This window comes from Phacochoerus africanus, chromosome 5 (assembly GCF_016906955.1).
Source record: "Phacochoerus africanus isolate WHEZ1 chromosome 5, ROS_Pafr_v1, whole genome shotgun sequence".
NCBI lineage: Eukaryota > Metazoa > Chordata > Mammalia > Artiodactyla > Suidae > Phacochoerus > Phacochoerus africanus.
Genome location: NC_062548.1, coordinates 79,458,547 through 79,473,271, shown reverse-complemented (window position 1 = coordinate 79,473,271; position 14,725 = coordinate 79,458,547).

The window sequence follows — 14,725 nt, the reverse complement described above, 5'->3', positions numbered from 1 at the left end:
CTGTTTGTATTACCCAAAAAGTAACTGCAGAAGAACTAAAAAAACTAATAACGGAGTCTTAACTGTGGTCCTTCTCAAGAAAATACTAGCATCTTCAGATGTGAGCTCTGTTATCTTTAATCACTGTTTTGAATTAAATGGTTCATGAATGCTCCAGACAATACTGTGGCTTGGTCTTGGTGCTGAACTTTGATAAACTCTCTTTATAAAACTTTGCAGGATTTTCAGAAGGTGTGGTAAGAAGTTCTGGAGATAGAAAGACAGACAAGTATGCAGACACCTAGGAAAACACATCATTCTTTCCTTAGCCCTGGTCCTCTAGAAAGCGGAGCTTGAGGCAAGGATTAAAATACTTAATCTTTATAGTTAAAAGGCAGAAACCCATAGTGGGGGAGGGAAAAGAGAGAAACAAGGCAAGGACAGAGGCAAAGCAATGCAATGCTTTGAGTAAATGAGTTGACATCTGCTTCCCAGTGAACTGCAGTGAGACACAGTGGGTTCCTCAGCATGTATGCTAGGCACTCAGAAGAAACTGTATCTGAGAATAGCCCATGAAAGGAAGATGTGAAAGGGGTCTTACTTGTCCCAGACCACTCAGCTCCTTTTTGTTCATTGGCCGGTTCCCCCCATGGGGAGTGAACTCTCCACACCACTGGGTTGTGTCCTTCAGCCTCTTGGCAGCAGCCCAGGCAGCCAGACCTGGAGCCTCTTGATGTGATGTTTTATCGTCTCAGTGCTGATGGGGCTTGGTGTGAGGGGTGAAAGGCCGTGCTGTTCTCGGTGATCAAGTTGGTCTATAGCCAGCTTGGGGAGCCCAACAAAGGCATCAAGAACACAGTGGGCTGGGAGGCAATGAAGACCTTCCTAGGGAAAGAGGAAGTGGAGTCTGAGAAAGCATGTAAAATGTATGATCAGCACCATTCTCCAAGAATTTTTTTAAAATTGAAGTATAGTTAATTTACAATGTTGTGTTATGTCCAAGTGCACAGCAAAGTGATTCAGATAAACACACATGCATACTATATATATATGTGTGTGTGTGTGTGTGTGTGTATACACACACACATATATATATATTATCTTATAACCTATAATGGAAAAAATATATATATATATTTTCTTTTCCATTATAGGCTATTACAAGGTATTGAGTGTAGTTCCCTGTACTATAAGTAGGTCCTTGCTGTTTTCCTGTTTTATATACAGTAGTGTGTATATGTTAATCCCAACCTCTTAATTTCTCCCTGCCCTCCCTTTCCCCTTTGATAACCATAAGTTTGTTTTCTATGTCTGTGAGTCTCTTTTTTTTCATTTGTATCATTTTTTCAGATTCCACAAATAAGTGAGATCATACATTTGTCTTTGTCTAGCTTCACTTAAATATATTTATAATCTAAGGATTACAAGGCAGAAATGTTTGACGGTGATATTTTCCATGATGACCTCCTAGTCCTTTCCCTTACCTTGTCCACCACGCCCAGAATCAGTGTTTACTCCTCCCATATTTACTGCCACATCCTGCCCTTTGTGGGATCTGATGCTCAAAGCTGAGCATGTTCAGTAGCCAGCAACCATGGTTATTGGAGGAATACTGTCGAGAATAAGTGCCAACTTTTCTCCAAATCCCCTTCCATCCTCTCTAATCAGATACTTCTCTCTTTGCTCTGCTCACATATTCATTACATTTTTGTTCAGACATTTGTTACTATCCCATAGGCTCAGAATTGTTTATGTGGATTTATCTACCCTATTAAATTGTCAGCTCCCTGAGGACCCAAACTCTGAAAGAGTGAAATCTAGCAGAAAAAGTTTGAATTTCAGTGTCTGACAAAACTGAGTTCTCCAGGCCTCCCTTGCTTCTTGCTCTTAGGGTTCATCTTATGGTTCACCTTCCTCTTATCTTCTCTCATATAAAAATGGCTGTAGTTACACTTATTTGGTTTTACTGAAAATTGGCAGAGACAATGTAAATGTTGATGCATAATGAGGTACCTGGAACATACCAAGTGCAAAGTTGCAATTCAATTTTTTGTATCCCTCCCTCTCCCAACACCAATGCAATGTGTGGCTAGTGAAAGATGTTAAGTGTTTTCTAATTTGTGTAATATTGGTGAATGCATGTAGTACCTACTATATGCCAGGTACTATTCTTAACACTTTACAAGGGTTTATTTATCTAATTCTATTTGGTAGATATGATTTTTACTTAATAATCATATTGCTATATGCCAGACACAGCTCTAAATGCTTAACATAAATTCATTATTTTAATCCGTGTAACAGAGGTTTGAGATTGGTACTATCATTATGATCCCCCATTTTCAGATGAGAAAACTGACACAGAGAGTATAATTTTGCCAAAGATTATATATCCAGTAATATCTGGAATTTAAATGCTATCACTTAGGTTCCTATCTGGTTCTATACAGTGTAGTATAGTAGGTTATAAAATAGCTTATAAGTAAATAACACTCTTATACCTTTAAGAATTTTCATTACCTTGAGATAAATGTTACCTTTCTAGAAATTGCTTGGTCCAGGACTGAAATGTCTTTGAATCGACCATGTGGCTCAATAGATCAGTTTTTAAGCTATTGCAGCCTAGCTCCCACGTCAATAAGACAAAACCAGTACTAATCACTACCCAAGAATGATAGGATGTTTGCACAAAGACAGGGGGAAAAAGAGAATTAACACATATTTTGAAACTTTTTTTTTTTTTACTGTGTCATACTATTGTTCACATCCATGTAACTGTAAGATATTTCCTCCCAAAGATTTTTGCTTTCCTCTTCTTTGGATATTCTACAAGCCCTTCTAGAATTGACACTGTGTGTGTGTGCACTTGTGCACATGGGGATAAAATAAAATTCTCTAGCTCCATAAAGCAATATAGCCATGAGAATAATAAAAGTAAGAAAACACTTTCACAATAAATTGCAATGCTGGTCTTGCAAATGAATTGAGATTGGGATGAGTCCCGGGTCACCACAATTTCATGAAACACCAAAGAATGTTCATCTAGTATGGAGCACATTCCAATATCCAGAGAACAAAAGTAAGCACATATTAAAAATCTGAAGAATTGAATTTTTAGTGAAGGCCTCAGTGGAATCAGATAAACTTCCCATATCATCTCCCTCTCCCCTTTGGTCCCCTCAGGCAGGAGTGTGAGACCCTAACAGAAACCTAACCTTGTCATCATCTTAAAGGATATACTGTTCTTCCACTTAGGCCATATTTCATACCCTTTTTAGCTGTGAGCAAAAATGGCTCACATTCCAGAGAAATGTTCTTTTGGCTTTATCTGTGTCCATCAGAGAAGTGGTTCAGCTCAGGTAGGATCAGGAGAATTAGGAGGGCTCTCCATTCACACTGCTCCTTTGAGGTTAAAGCAGATGTTAATCATGTCTGACTTCTTACAAATGAAAAGGAAATAATCCCTTTGGCATGTTATGCATTTTTTTCTCCCCTGAGGTCTTTCCCCTTACTTTTGGTATTTATGTATTTGAAAGAGATGCTACCATGGATGATAGAAGTTTGAAGAGGTCACATTTCTCCCCTTAACCAAATTCTAGTGAAAACAAAACAAAACACAGCTATCTGATAAGGACCCTGCCTTTCTTTCCTCTCATCAAGGTCTAATGATCCTTGAATGACAAGCTTCAGGTATACATGCCCATGTGATGAACTCATTCTTTTTCATCTTTTTTCCACTGTGGGTTTCAACCTTTTTTTTTTCCCCCAGTAAGCTGTGCCTTTGGCAAAACAGTGAGGCAGACAAGAAACAGGGGGTCAGACGCTATCCCCAGTTCTGCCTTCAGCAAGTGAAACAAAGGGTTTGTTCTGCCTTAAGGGGTACCCGGTCAGCTCTTGAGCAGCACCTGTGTCCAGCCATCACCCACCTAAGCTTTCTCATCCCATTATGGTGCTGATCAAAAGCTCATTGCCTTCCCAAGACTAACATAGTCTGGCCTCCTGTGTATAAATTCTTTCCGGTGGTTTGCATTCCAAGTTGTTCCACTGGAACAGGCTCAAGTCTTCCCCTCCATTGCACTCAGTATTAACCCCCCACTCCTGCAGGTTCTACCAACTTTCAGTTAAAACCCTGTGATATTGATGATCTACTGGCATTGTAGTAAACCACTCCAAAACTTAAAATAGCCATGGATTCATTTCTTTCATGATTCTCGGGGTTGAGTTGATGAGGCCCATGAGCACTTCTTGCATGGTGTCTTTCATGTGGTTGCTCTCAAATGATGACAAAGCTGCTATCAGAGAGGGCTCAGCTGGGCTGTACGTCCAAGATGACTCACCCCCATGGCTGGCAGTTGATACCGGCTGTCAGCTGGGAGTTCATTTGGGGCTGTCAACCAGACTGCCAACATGTGGCTTCTCCATGTGGTTTGGGCTTCTCATAGCATGGGGGCTTTGTTCTAAGAGAGTGTTCTAAGATTGAGTATTCCAAGAGGCAGGAGGCCGACGAGCGAAACAGCTGCCAGGCCAGTTAAGGGCTCTGTGTGGAAATGGCACAGTGTCAATTCCACCAGATTCAATAGTTAAAGCAGTCATATTGCAGAAGTGCACGGGAGATGTGACCACATTTGGAAAATAGTTTTTCTAAGTGAAGTTAGACCTTAAAAACAACAGCCTATGAACTTTCCTTTGGGGAAAATCCCACATAACCAGAATACAAATTCCTGTTTGTCTTTTTGGGGGAAGCTAGAGGGGAACATAGCTCAACTCCTTCCGCAGTAAATCTGTAGTCCAGGAAAGAAGCTTCAGTTATTTTCTCAAAGGACTTAATCTGTCTTGATGTCACTAGCTTGCTATGCCTCCACATTTCAGCGGTTAATATGGTAACCTTAGGAGCTAGAATTATAAATCATCCAGCCCAGTGGATGCAGCACTTCATAGATTAACAGTTTGGTTGGCTGTATACAATGTACAGTGGCAGAGCTAAAAAAGAAACCTGGATAGAGGGCTTCAGCTATAATGAAATTAGCAACAGGTCCAGGCCTAAAATCTGCAGGGCCTAGGTTAGAAGTACAAATGGAGAACCATGTGCTTTATGACTAAATATTTAAAGAATGGTTAAAAATAGATATATTAGATATATTTCTTGTAACTCTCTGCAGTCCTGACTATGTTCGTTTATAACACAAAGGGGAAAGGCTAAAGTTTTTTATCATTAAAAGTTGGAAAAATAATAAGAGATTGGTGTATTCAATTATTATTTCATGTCTGGCTCCTCTGCTGACAGGGCACTGATGTTGGATGAGCAATGATACTAAGACATAAATAACTCATAAATTATTATGTATTTTTCACAACACATGTTTCTTATCTTCATTTCAGCAAAATCACTGATTGTTACTCTAATCAAGAATTTTGCATAATTTATGTATTATTGACAATAATGGCAAATTTCACACCTTTTTTGAATCATTGTAGCTTTATTCATTTCAGCTGATTTCAGTTGATTAATTTCAGCACTTTATTAATTTCAGTTTCAGAAATTTTGCTCTGCTGTGGGACTAGCATCTTAAATTGCCAATAAAACTCTTAAATCAACACTTAGATTTATAAATAAATTAAGAATATTTATATCATGTTTGAATATTTAAATAGATTGCTTATGACAATATTGCTTATCTGTAATGATTGCTTATTACAAAATATTTTAGCTTCTTCAAAAAAATTATTAGCACATATTGTAATTTTCATCACTTAGGGCCCCACCTGCAGCATATGGAAGTTCCCAGGCTAGGGGTTGAATCCAAGCTAAAGCTCCCGGCCTATGCCACAGCCACAGCAATGCAGGAGATCCGATCCACATCTGTGATCTACACCACAGCTTGCTGCAGCCCTGGAGCAAGGCTAGGGATCAAACCTGCATCCTCATTGATATTAGTCGGGGTTCGTTTCTGCTGAGCCACAACAGGAACGCCATCACCTTTTAAAACAGTACCTAGATTTACATACTAATACAAGGAAGTGGTATTATATTTCATGTATGTTACATGTAGGAACATAGACATAACTACACATATTTAAGAAAATTGTGAATTATTTAATGCTGAAAAACATTCCTTCAGCCATCATGGGCAAATGTTCCAAATGTTGCACTCTTTTTCCGAAACCATTAAGTTTTTGGAAACTTAACCAAAGGAATTGGAAATTGGGAAATGAAGAGAAGTAAGAAAACAGACACTTGGAAATAATACATTGTTATGCAAAAATCTATTGCATTCATCCTGTCTTAGAGGAAGGATTTGACAAGTTAATTTGTCTTTTCTTCACTAAATGCTCCAGTTGCTTAAATAGTCACTGCACTTGAGGCAGCGTCTGCCTCCACGGTCAGCAAGAGGAAGATGAGCAAATCTTCCTAGCGTTGAGTTGAAAGCTACTTTTTGTTTTAAAGACATAAGGAATAACTGTGGACAAGTGTTTTTGCCCTTAGGGCTTCAGCAGTGGGAATTGCAACAGTGGACATGGAGGGTCATGCCAGGCCAGTGCTGGACATCAGATCCCAAGCAACAGAGCACCCTTTACTCCATCAACATATTTGATACCATGTGTATTAGTGACATGCAGACCCCTCTAAAGTGTGGAGCTGAGGGTAAGGTCCTCTTTCTAGGGTCCAAGCATTCTAGGTAGGAAAGTTTTGTCCTGCTCACATCTCCTTACCCACCTGTCTCTGTTGTCCTATCTTTCCTTCTCCAAATCTTTCTCATGTCCATCATTTCTCCTCCTTTCTACAATACACTGATTCCTTCTTACCACCATCTTCCCTTTAAAACTTTCTTTTCTTCCTTGTTTCTTCCTCTCCCTTTCCTTTGTTTTTTAATCTGTTATCACTTATGGTCATCTTTTTTTTCCGTAAGAAAGATAAAATCTACCACAATAACAGAAAATATTCTCCTTTATTCTAGAAAGTTTATTATCTTTTACTGTGTTTATTAGAAATTTAATCCATCTAGAATGCATTGTAGATATTGAACATAATATTCCATATATATGTACTTGTGCCAACACTTTCTGTGAAATCCTATGCCTCCTGATATAAAATGACTTCTATATGATATATTAAATTGCCATATTTGTAAGGGTTTGGGCTGCCTATTTTGTCCCATTGATCTATTTGGTTAATTTACATTTTCTTCCCTTGCTTTTTAGGGCCACACCTGTGACATATGGAGGTTCCCAGGTTAGGGGTCCAATAGGATCTCTAGCTGCCGGCCTACATCACATCCTCATGGATACTAGTTGGGATTGTTTCTGTTGAGTCACAATGGGAACTCCTAATCTATATTGTTTTAATTACTGAAATGTAATGATTTAAAACTAACATATAAAAGTGTTCTCCTCCCAATTTTAACTTTTATTCCAAGATTTGACTATTCCCATCCATTTGCTTTTCTATATGTATTTTGTAATTAATTTTTCATGTTAAATGTTTCTATTAGATTTTTTTTCATTGAAATTGCACTGAATTTGTAATAGTCTGGATAACATTTATATTCTATAATATATATGATGTCACCTATTTTACACTGAGATGTATGAGATATCAGGTCAGGTTTTATGCTATTTAGTAAATTATTACAATTTTCTTCATATTTTTCTCACACATTGTCAAATGTATTCCTATGTATATTATAGATTTTGTTACTACTGTGGATTGAATCTTAATTTTCACTTTCATTTTCTATTTAGTCTTTATAAAGGGTAGCTTTTTTTGTTTATTTATGTTTTATCCAGCCATCCTTTGAACTATCTCATCAGATCCAAACATTTTTAGTTTCTTTCTCTTTATATTTTTTTAAGAAAATAATTTTCCAAGGTTTTATTTAGAATTAACATCTATATACCTACCATCTAGTTTCCACTATTAACATTGTACCATACTTGCTTTATCACATATCTTTTAATCTATACATTTTTCCACCTATCAATATACTTTATATTTTGAAATATTTCTAAGGGCAAATATCAGTGCATTTTTCTCCCATAAACCTCAGCATTCATAGCTTTAATAAGGATTTTGTATTTATAGTTGTCTTTTGAAATTAAATTACAATGAAATACACAAATCTTCACTGGGTTTTGACAAATTCATAAAAATGGTGACAGAAGCTAATCACCTCAAAAGTGTTCTCATTCTCCTTTCTAGGCACTCTCTGCTCTCATTTTCCCAGAGGTAATCACTATTCTGAGGGTGACAGAGGGAGTGGAATCGGACTGACTACATCAGAAAATAACATTCATAATGAGATCTAAAGGAGCAGAAGCAGCCATTCAAAGAGGCAAAGGGAAGTGTGACTATGCAGCCCCGAGGCAGGCATGAGCTTGGTGTATTGAAAGAAAAGCTTGGTATAGTAGAATAAGTGGTCTAGGACATCACATGCATTAAGGGAGGAGAGTTAGACACCAGCTAGATCATGCAAAGTTCTATAGGCCACAGTGAATTTTGGATTTTATTCTAAACATTACCAGAAGTACAGTAGAATTTTAAACAGAAGGATAACATTATTTGAGTTACTCTAAAATAGATCATGGATCATTTTGGATGCTATGTGCAGAGTAAGATTAAAAACAAGGAAGCGATTTAACAGGCTTTTACAGGATTGGAAGAGACATGATGTGATTTGCATTATGATCATGATGAGCCAAATCACTGAGGATGGTATGATGAAAATGAAACATGGTTCCTAAAGATTTTGTTTGAGCCACTGAGTGGATAATACACTTTTTTTTTTTTTTTTAATGGCTGGACCCACAGCATATAGAATTTCCCAGGCCAAGGACTGAATCTGAGCCACAAATGCAACCTATGCCACAGCTACAGCAATGGCAGATTCCTTAACCCACTGCACCAGGCTGGGGACTGAACCCGCACTTCTGGGTGCAGTCAGAATCTTAACCCACTGCCACAGCAGGAGCTCTAGATAGTAGACTCTTGACTGAGGTAGGGGAAGGCTGAGAACAGAAGAACCTTTGGAGAAGTAGGTTGTGAGTGTGTATGTGAAAGGGTTAGTAGGAAAGAAAGAATCAAGGCCTGTTTTGGGAAAAGTCAAAAATGAGATCCCCGGAGATGTCAAGGAAGTAGTTGGATTTGTGAACATGGAACTCAAGGAAGTGAGTTGAGTCAATTTCATATAGATTGAGTCATGGAGTTAGATGGATTTCCATAGGACTTAGTGTAGAGGAAGAAGAGATGAAGATTAATCCCGGGGCAATGAACACATAGACAAGGGGAGAGGAGGAGGAGGAACCCAAAAGGAGCTTGAATTGGAACAACATGATGAATTAAAGAGAAAGTAGAGTCAGATAAGACAAAACAAGAAAGACATTATCAGAGGTACTGAGTATTTCTGAGCTGTGGACTGAGATGAGAACTGGAAGGCTACCACTATCTTTGGCCCCATGGATGGGGTTGATAATCTGGACAGGGGGAATTTTAAACAAGTGTTGGGGATTGAAAATAAAGGTCACTGGACTGTGTCCAGGGAATGGGAAATAAAAAGTAGAAATAGCAAGTAGTTTTAGTTTATTTCAATTAGCTACACAAAAACAACCCACTGAGTTAGGCATTTTTTTATGATACGTATGTAGTTAGGTATCAAAAAGAAAAGTCATTTCTTCTGATAAATTCAATAGGAGATTGAAGTAATACAATCCATTTTGTTGGTTAACTGCTCAGACCCTGTGTCATTTCCTTCCATGGACATTCCCAGGTTGATGGAGTAGATTAAGGACTGGAAGCAAACAAACAAATACAAACTTTGACTACTCTGAGTTGGTGTGAATGATATTCCCATGTCTCTCTGGGTCTATCAAAACTGCATTGTTTCTATTGTGAAATATTGCACTGTTCATAAATTATCCCATTTGGGAAATAGTTCATTACTGCTGAACATTTCCCACCAGAAATCTTGGACATGATACAGGTCTTCACTTTGGTTCTATTAAAAGTTTATTTTAATACATCTAACCTTCTGCCTGACAAAGGTGATTTCCCTCCCACCCGTTGTTCTACTTTCTTCTCTCGTGTAGTGCCAAAAATGAAGTTTCTCATGCACAATCTTATTACTGGTAGCAATTGTGTCCTCCCAAGTGGCTTTTCTGGCAGCAGTCAGCAGCATGATTAAAAAAAATAATAATGAAAAACTTTCTTTTCACCTAGAACACCCTGGAGAGGCTTGATCTAATGTTTTCCATCTTTTTTTTTTAACCAATGATTTCAGGAAAGTGGAATAGAAATGCACAATCATTTTACAGCACCCACCTTTATGAAATAAAGACCTGCTGAAAATAGTGTCTTCTACCTACTGTCTCACAGAGGGAATCTTGCCCTAATCTCCTTAGACATTTTAATTCATGTTCTCGTCCAAAGTCTTGAATAGTTGAATAGAAGTAAAATGGTAGAGGAGGAATGGTATTCATGTTTTCAAAGGCTAGCTTACCTATTGCAAATGAGGCGAAATGGAAAATGCCACACTCCTTTTCGTTGTTGTTGTCTTTTTAGGGCTGCACCTATGGCACATGGAAGTTTCCAGGCTAGGGGTCAAATCAGAGCTGCCACTGCTGGCCTAAACCACAGCCACAGCAATGCCAGATCTGAGCTGTGTCTGCAGCCTATACCACAGCTCACAGCAACAGCAGATCCTTAACCCACTGAGCAAAGCCAGGGATCAAGCCTGAGTTCTCATGGATACTAGTCAGGTTCATTACCACTGAGCCACAATAGGAACTCCACAATGCCACACTTTTAAAGGCAAGGAAGTTTTGATAGACTTTGTGAATAAAAGACACCAGATGTTTGATCACATCACGGTTCTGCGGAGGGCAGTTATCACTAAGGCCTTTCCTAAATTATCTATAAAACTATGTTTGTCCAAGAGGAACAAGGAGATCTGGCTTTTCAGAGAGAGGTGTTTAATGGGATTGTAGAGAAGAGCTATTGTAACAAGAAAGTATTCTTAGAGGCTAGATGGAAAATGCTATTTGTCAAAACCCACCAATGTTATAGCATTATGCCATAAATTAAAAAAGCATACATTTCAGTAGCTGTTATATCAACAAAAGAATTTATGCTCTGAAGAGTGGCTAGCGTTCTTGATCACTGGAGCAAAATTTTAAGAGTTCTGAATATTAAACTTACTTGAACCCTAAAGTGTTTGTAAAAACTAAAACTCTGCCAGTCCCATATTGGGAAAGAACTGCCAGCCATCCGAATGTCAATGTAAATAGATCAAGATTTGCAGGCCCACAAGTTTACTCGTGTATAACTGAGTTAGCAAGCACCTTGAATGAATCAAAAGAACACATTCCCGAAGCTAAATCTGGCATGCGGAACTTGACAAACCGTTGTACCGCGAACCAGTCTTGTCTGGGAGTTACGTGGCAGTAAAGTGAACCAGAAAGGACTGTGTCTGAAATCTTCCTGACATGCATACAGTGGTCAGAAATGCAACTCTGTGAAAACATTTCCTTCTCACTCAGGGTCAACCCTAATATGTTACCAGGGTTGATGTCACCCTTTATCTAGGAAATAATAAAGAAGTGGTTGTATACACATCCCGGAGCAAGTCCAAAGGGAACTTTGAATTACTTATAATGATTGCTTTCCATTGGCCTGAATGAATTAGCAGCCACCTTGGGGAATGATGTTCAGTCTGTGCCAAAAAGATAGAGAACTTTAAGCTTGTAGATGGAGAATGCATCGTGAGTTAAAGAGAGGAGTCAGCAGATTCCAAGATCTGCTGGAGGAGAACTGCTTAGTCTAGGATTATTTAGGGGCTGATTATCTACGCTCTTTGTTTATCTTCTAGTTATTTTTTTCTTTCATGTAATAGGGCATTTTATTAAGGTTCTACTCTATGCCAGACACTGTGCCAAAGCTTAATACGCATCTAACTCACTGGGTTAGGTAAAATGGATATTCTCTGCTATAAAGGCAAAAATTGGGACTAAGTGATATTAAGAATTTGTCTGGGAGTTCCTGCTGTGGTGCAATGGGATCAGCTGCGTGTCTGCAGCGCTGGGATACAGGTTCAATCCCTAGCTCTGCAGCGTGGGTTAAGAATCTGGCATTGTTACAGCTTCTGCATAGGTTGCAACTGTGGCTTGGGGTCTGATCCCTGGCCCAGGAACTCCATATGCCCACAGGGCAGCCAAAACAAACAAACAAAAATCCTGTCCAAATTTGTGCCCATATATCAAGTAGCAAAGTTTGGGATTTAAAACTTAGGCGCTGTAATGTTAATGCATGTATTTTAAACTTTTTTCCTATTTATTTATATTATTGACTTATTTTTATTGAAGCATAGTTCCTATACAATATTATATGTTACAGGCGTACAATATTATATGTTACAGGTGTACAATATAGTGACTCACAATTTTTAAAGCTTATATTCCTTTTACAGTTATTATAAAATGTTGGTTTCCCTGTGTCGTTCAATATATCTCTGTAGCCTATTTGTTTTATACATAATAGTTTGTGCCTTTTAATCCCCTGCTCCTCTCCTGCCCCTCTCTCCTTCCCTCTCCCCACTTGTAACCACTAGTTCATCCTCTAAATCTGTGAGTCTGCTTCTTTTTTGTTATATTCACTCTTAACCATTAAGCTATGCCATCATCTCTAACCTCAGAAGTGGCCTGTGACTCAAAAAAAAGAGACAAAGCTTAAATCAATGAAGAGAAGGAAGAAATTGTCTCCATTGAAGACAAGCTTTGCATTTCCAATGAGGCAGATTTTTTTCTGCCTTCCATTATCAAAATGAGGGGAATTAGATTGGCTCAGATTTTTTTTTTTTTTTTGAAAAATTTAGAAAGCACCTGGTTGTTAATTAAGGCAGTCTATTGCAAACTATGTTAAGATTGCTCTTGGTGTCTAGAAATGGCCATAGCATTTATGAAAACTTGGACCAATCAATACTCAATAGTTATTATCCTTTTTACTGTAAATTTGACAATTAGAAAGAAGTGTTCGAGATGAAGTCTTCTCACATTATCTTTATGCATGAGTAATTCCCAGAATAGACTCCAAGAAAGATGAAGGAGGATAATAGGATAGAAGGGTGTGAGAAACTTGAAAACCCTAGTATGCAAAAATTGACGAGAGAGTGAAATACCAGAACATTTTATTCACATTTTAAGCTTCTGGGAAAAATAATCAGTGGGGATCAACTTGTCTGAGGTGATCCAATTGTCATTCCTGACTGAGCAATTTGGTATTTGAGATTTTATTGTGTTTATCAAAACCCTAACCCTGTACTTAGAATATTCTCAATCAGCTTTACTTCATTCTTTGGAATCGGGGAGCAATTCTACATTGCAGGATAAGTTACTCACAGACAATTTATTCCTTTTATCAAGGAGTCATTTATGAGGAATTTAGTTTTGATTAAGGAGAGGGTATTAAACATTTTTCCACTAAGAATGGTTATGTCTGACACTAAAACTCTGCTGAATGACACACAAATCCTCTATCCATTTATTTTTTTCACTTTAGTGTTTGAAAAGCTGATAATACCCTGCTAGGTCTTTGGTTTGCTGTCAAAAATATGTTTCTTCTGGCCAAAGACAGTAATAACTGTCATTTCACCAAAAGGCCATGATGCAGTCTCATTCCCTTTCTTGCTCTGGGAATAGAAACTTAAGAAATATGATCGGGCCACTTACCTGACAGAGGAAGAATCAGAGAAAGCATAATAATGCAAGAAGAGTTGTGGAAGGCAGTTATGCTCACCACTATCCCAACAATACTGTACAAGAATAGCTTCTATTTTGAAGATACTGCCCATCGTTACCTGGAAACTTGCACAGGACTCAGTATCTCCAGTTCCAAGTCACCTAGAAATGTTTACCTCAGAAGGTATTGAAAGTTGTCCTGTCTTGGACTTCCCACTGTGGCGCAGAGGAAACAAATCCACCTAGGATCCATGAGGATGTGGGTTCGAACTCTGGCCTTGCTCAGTGGGTTAAGGATCTGGCTTTGCCCTGAGCTGTGGTGTAGGTAGCAAAGGCAGCTTAGATCCCTCATGGTTGTGGTGAGGGCCGGCAGCTGTAGCTCTGATTTGAGCCTGGGAACCTCCATATGCTGTGGGTGCAGCTATAAAAAGAAAAAAAGAAAGTTGTCCTGTATTATTTCTAGATATTTGAAATAGGAATAGACATAATTTCCTTTATCCATCTTGCCTTAGGAGTACAATGACTTTTAATTTATTGTCCAAACTGAGACAGTAGTTAGAGTGAAAAGTGTATCCAGAATGACTACACCACAGGTAGGTAAATGCTGTCACTTCACGTTGGGGCATTTTTCCTTGACATGAAGACATTCATGACTCTAGGAACTGTTAGGTCTTAACATTGAAAATATTTTGAAAAGCAATATTGCCTTTTTCTCTGGAGGATTTTAAAAGTGTATGAAATAGCTGAGGGATTTTATTTCAAGTATTTTCTCCAGATGGCCAGGTTTCAAATTCTAAGCTTACAAAGATCGTTTTAATATTAGTTTGGCTTATCAGAAGATGTTGGCCCTAAAAGTCCCATTGTTTCTTTACAGTATTTACTCTCCCTCCATCATTTCTTTTCTGGATTATTGCCTCTGTAGGAATGGATGGTCTAGGAGACAATAACTATCTGTAAGCCAAGATTACTAGTTGGGGGACTTGCCGTTGTGGCTCATTGGGCTAAGGACCTGACATAGTCTCCA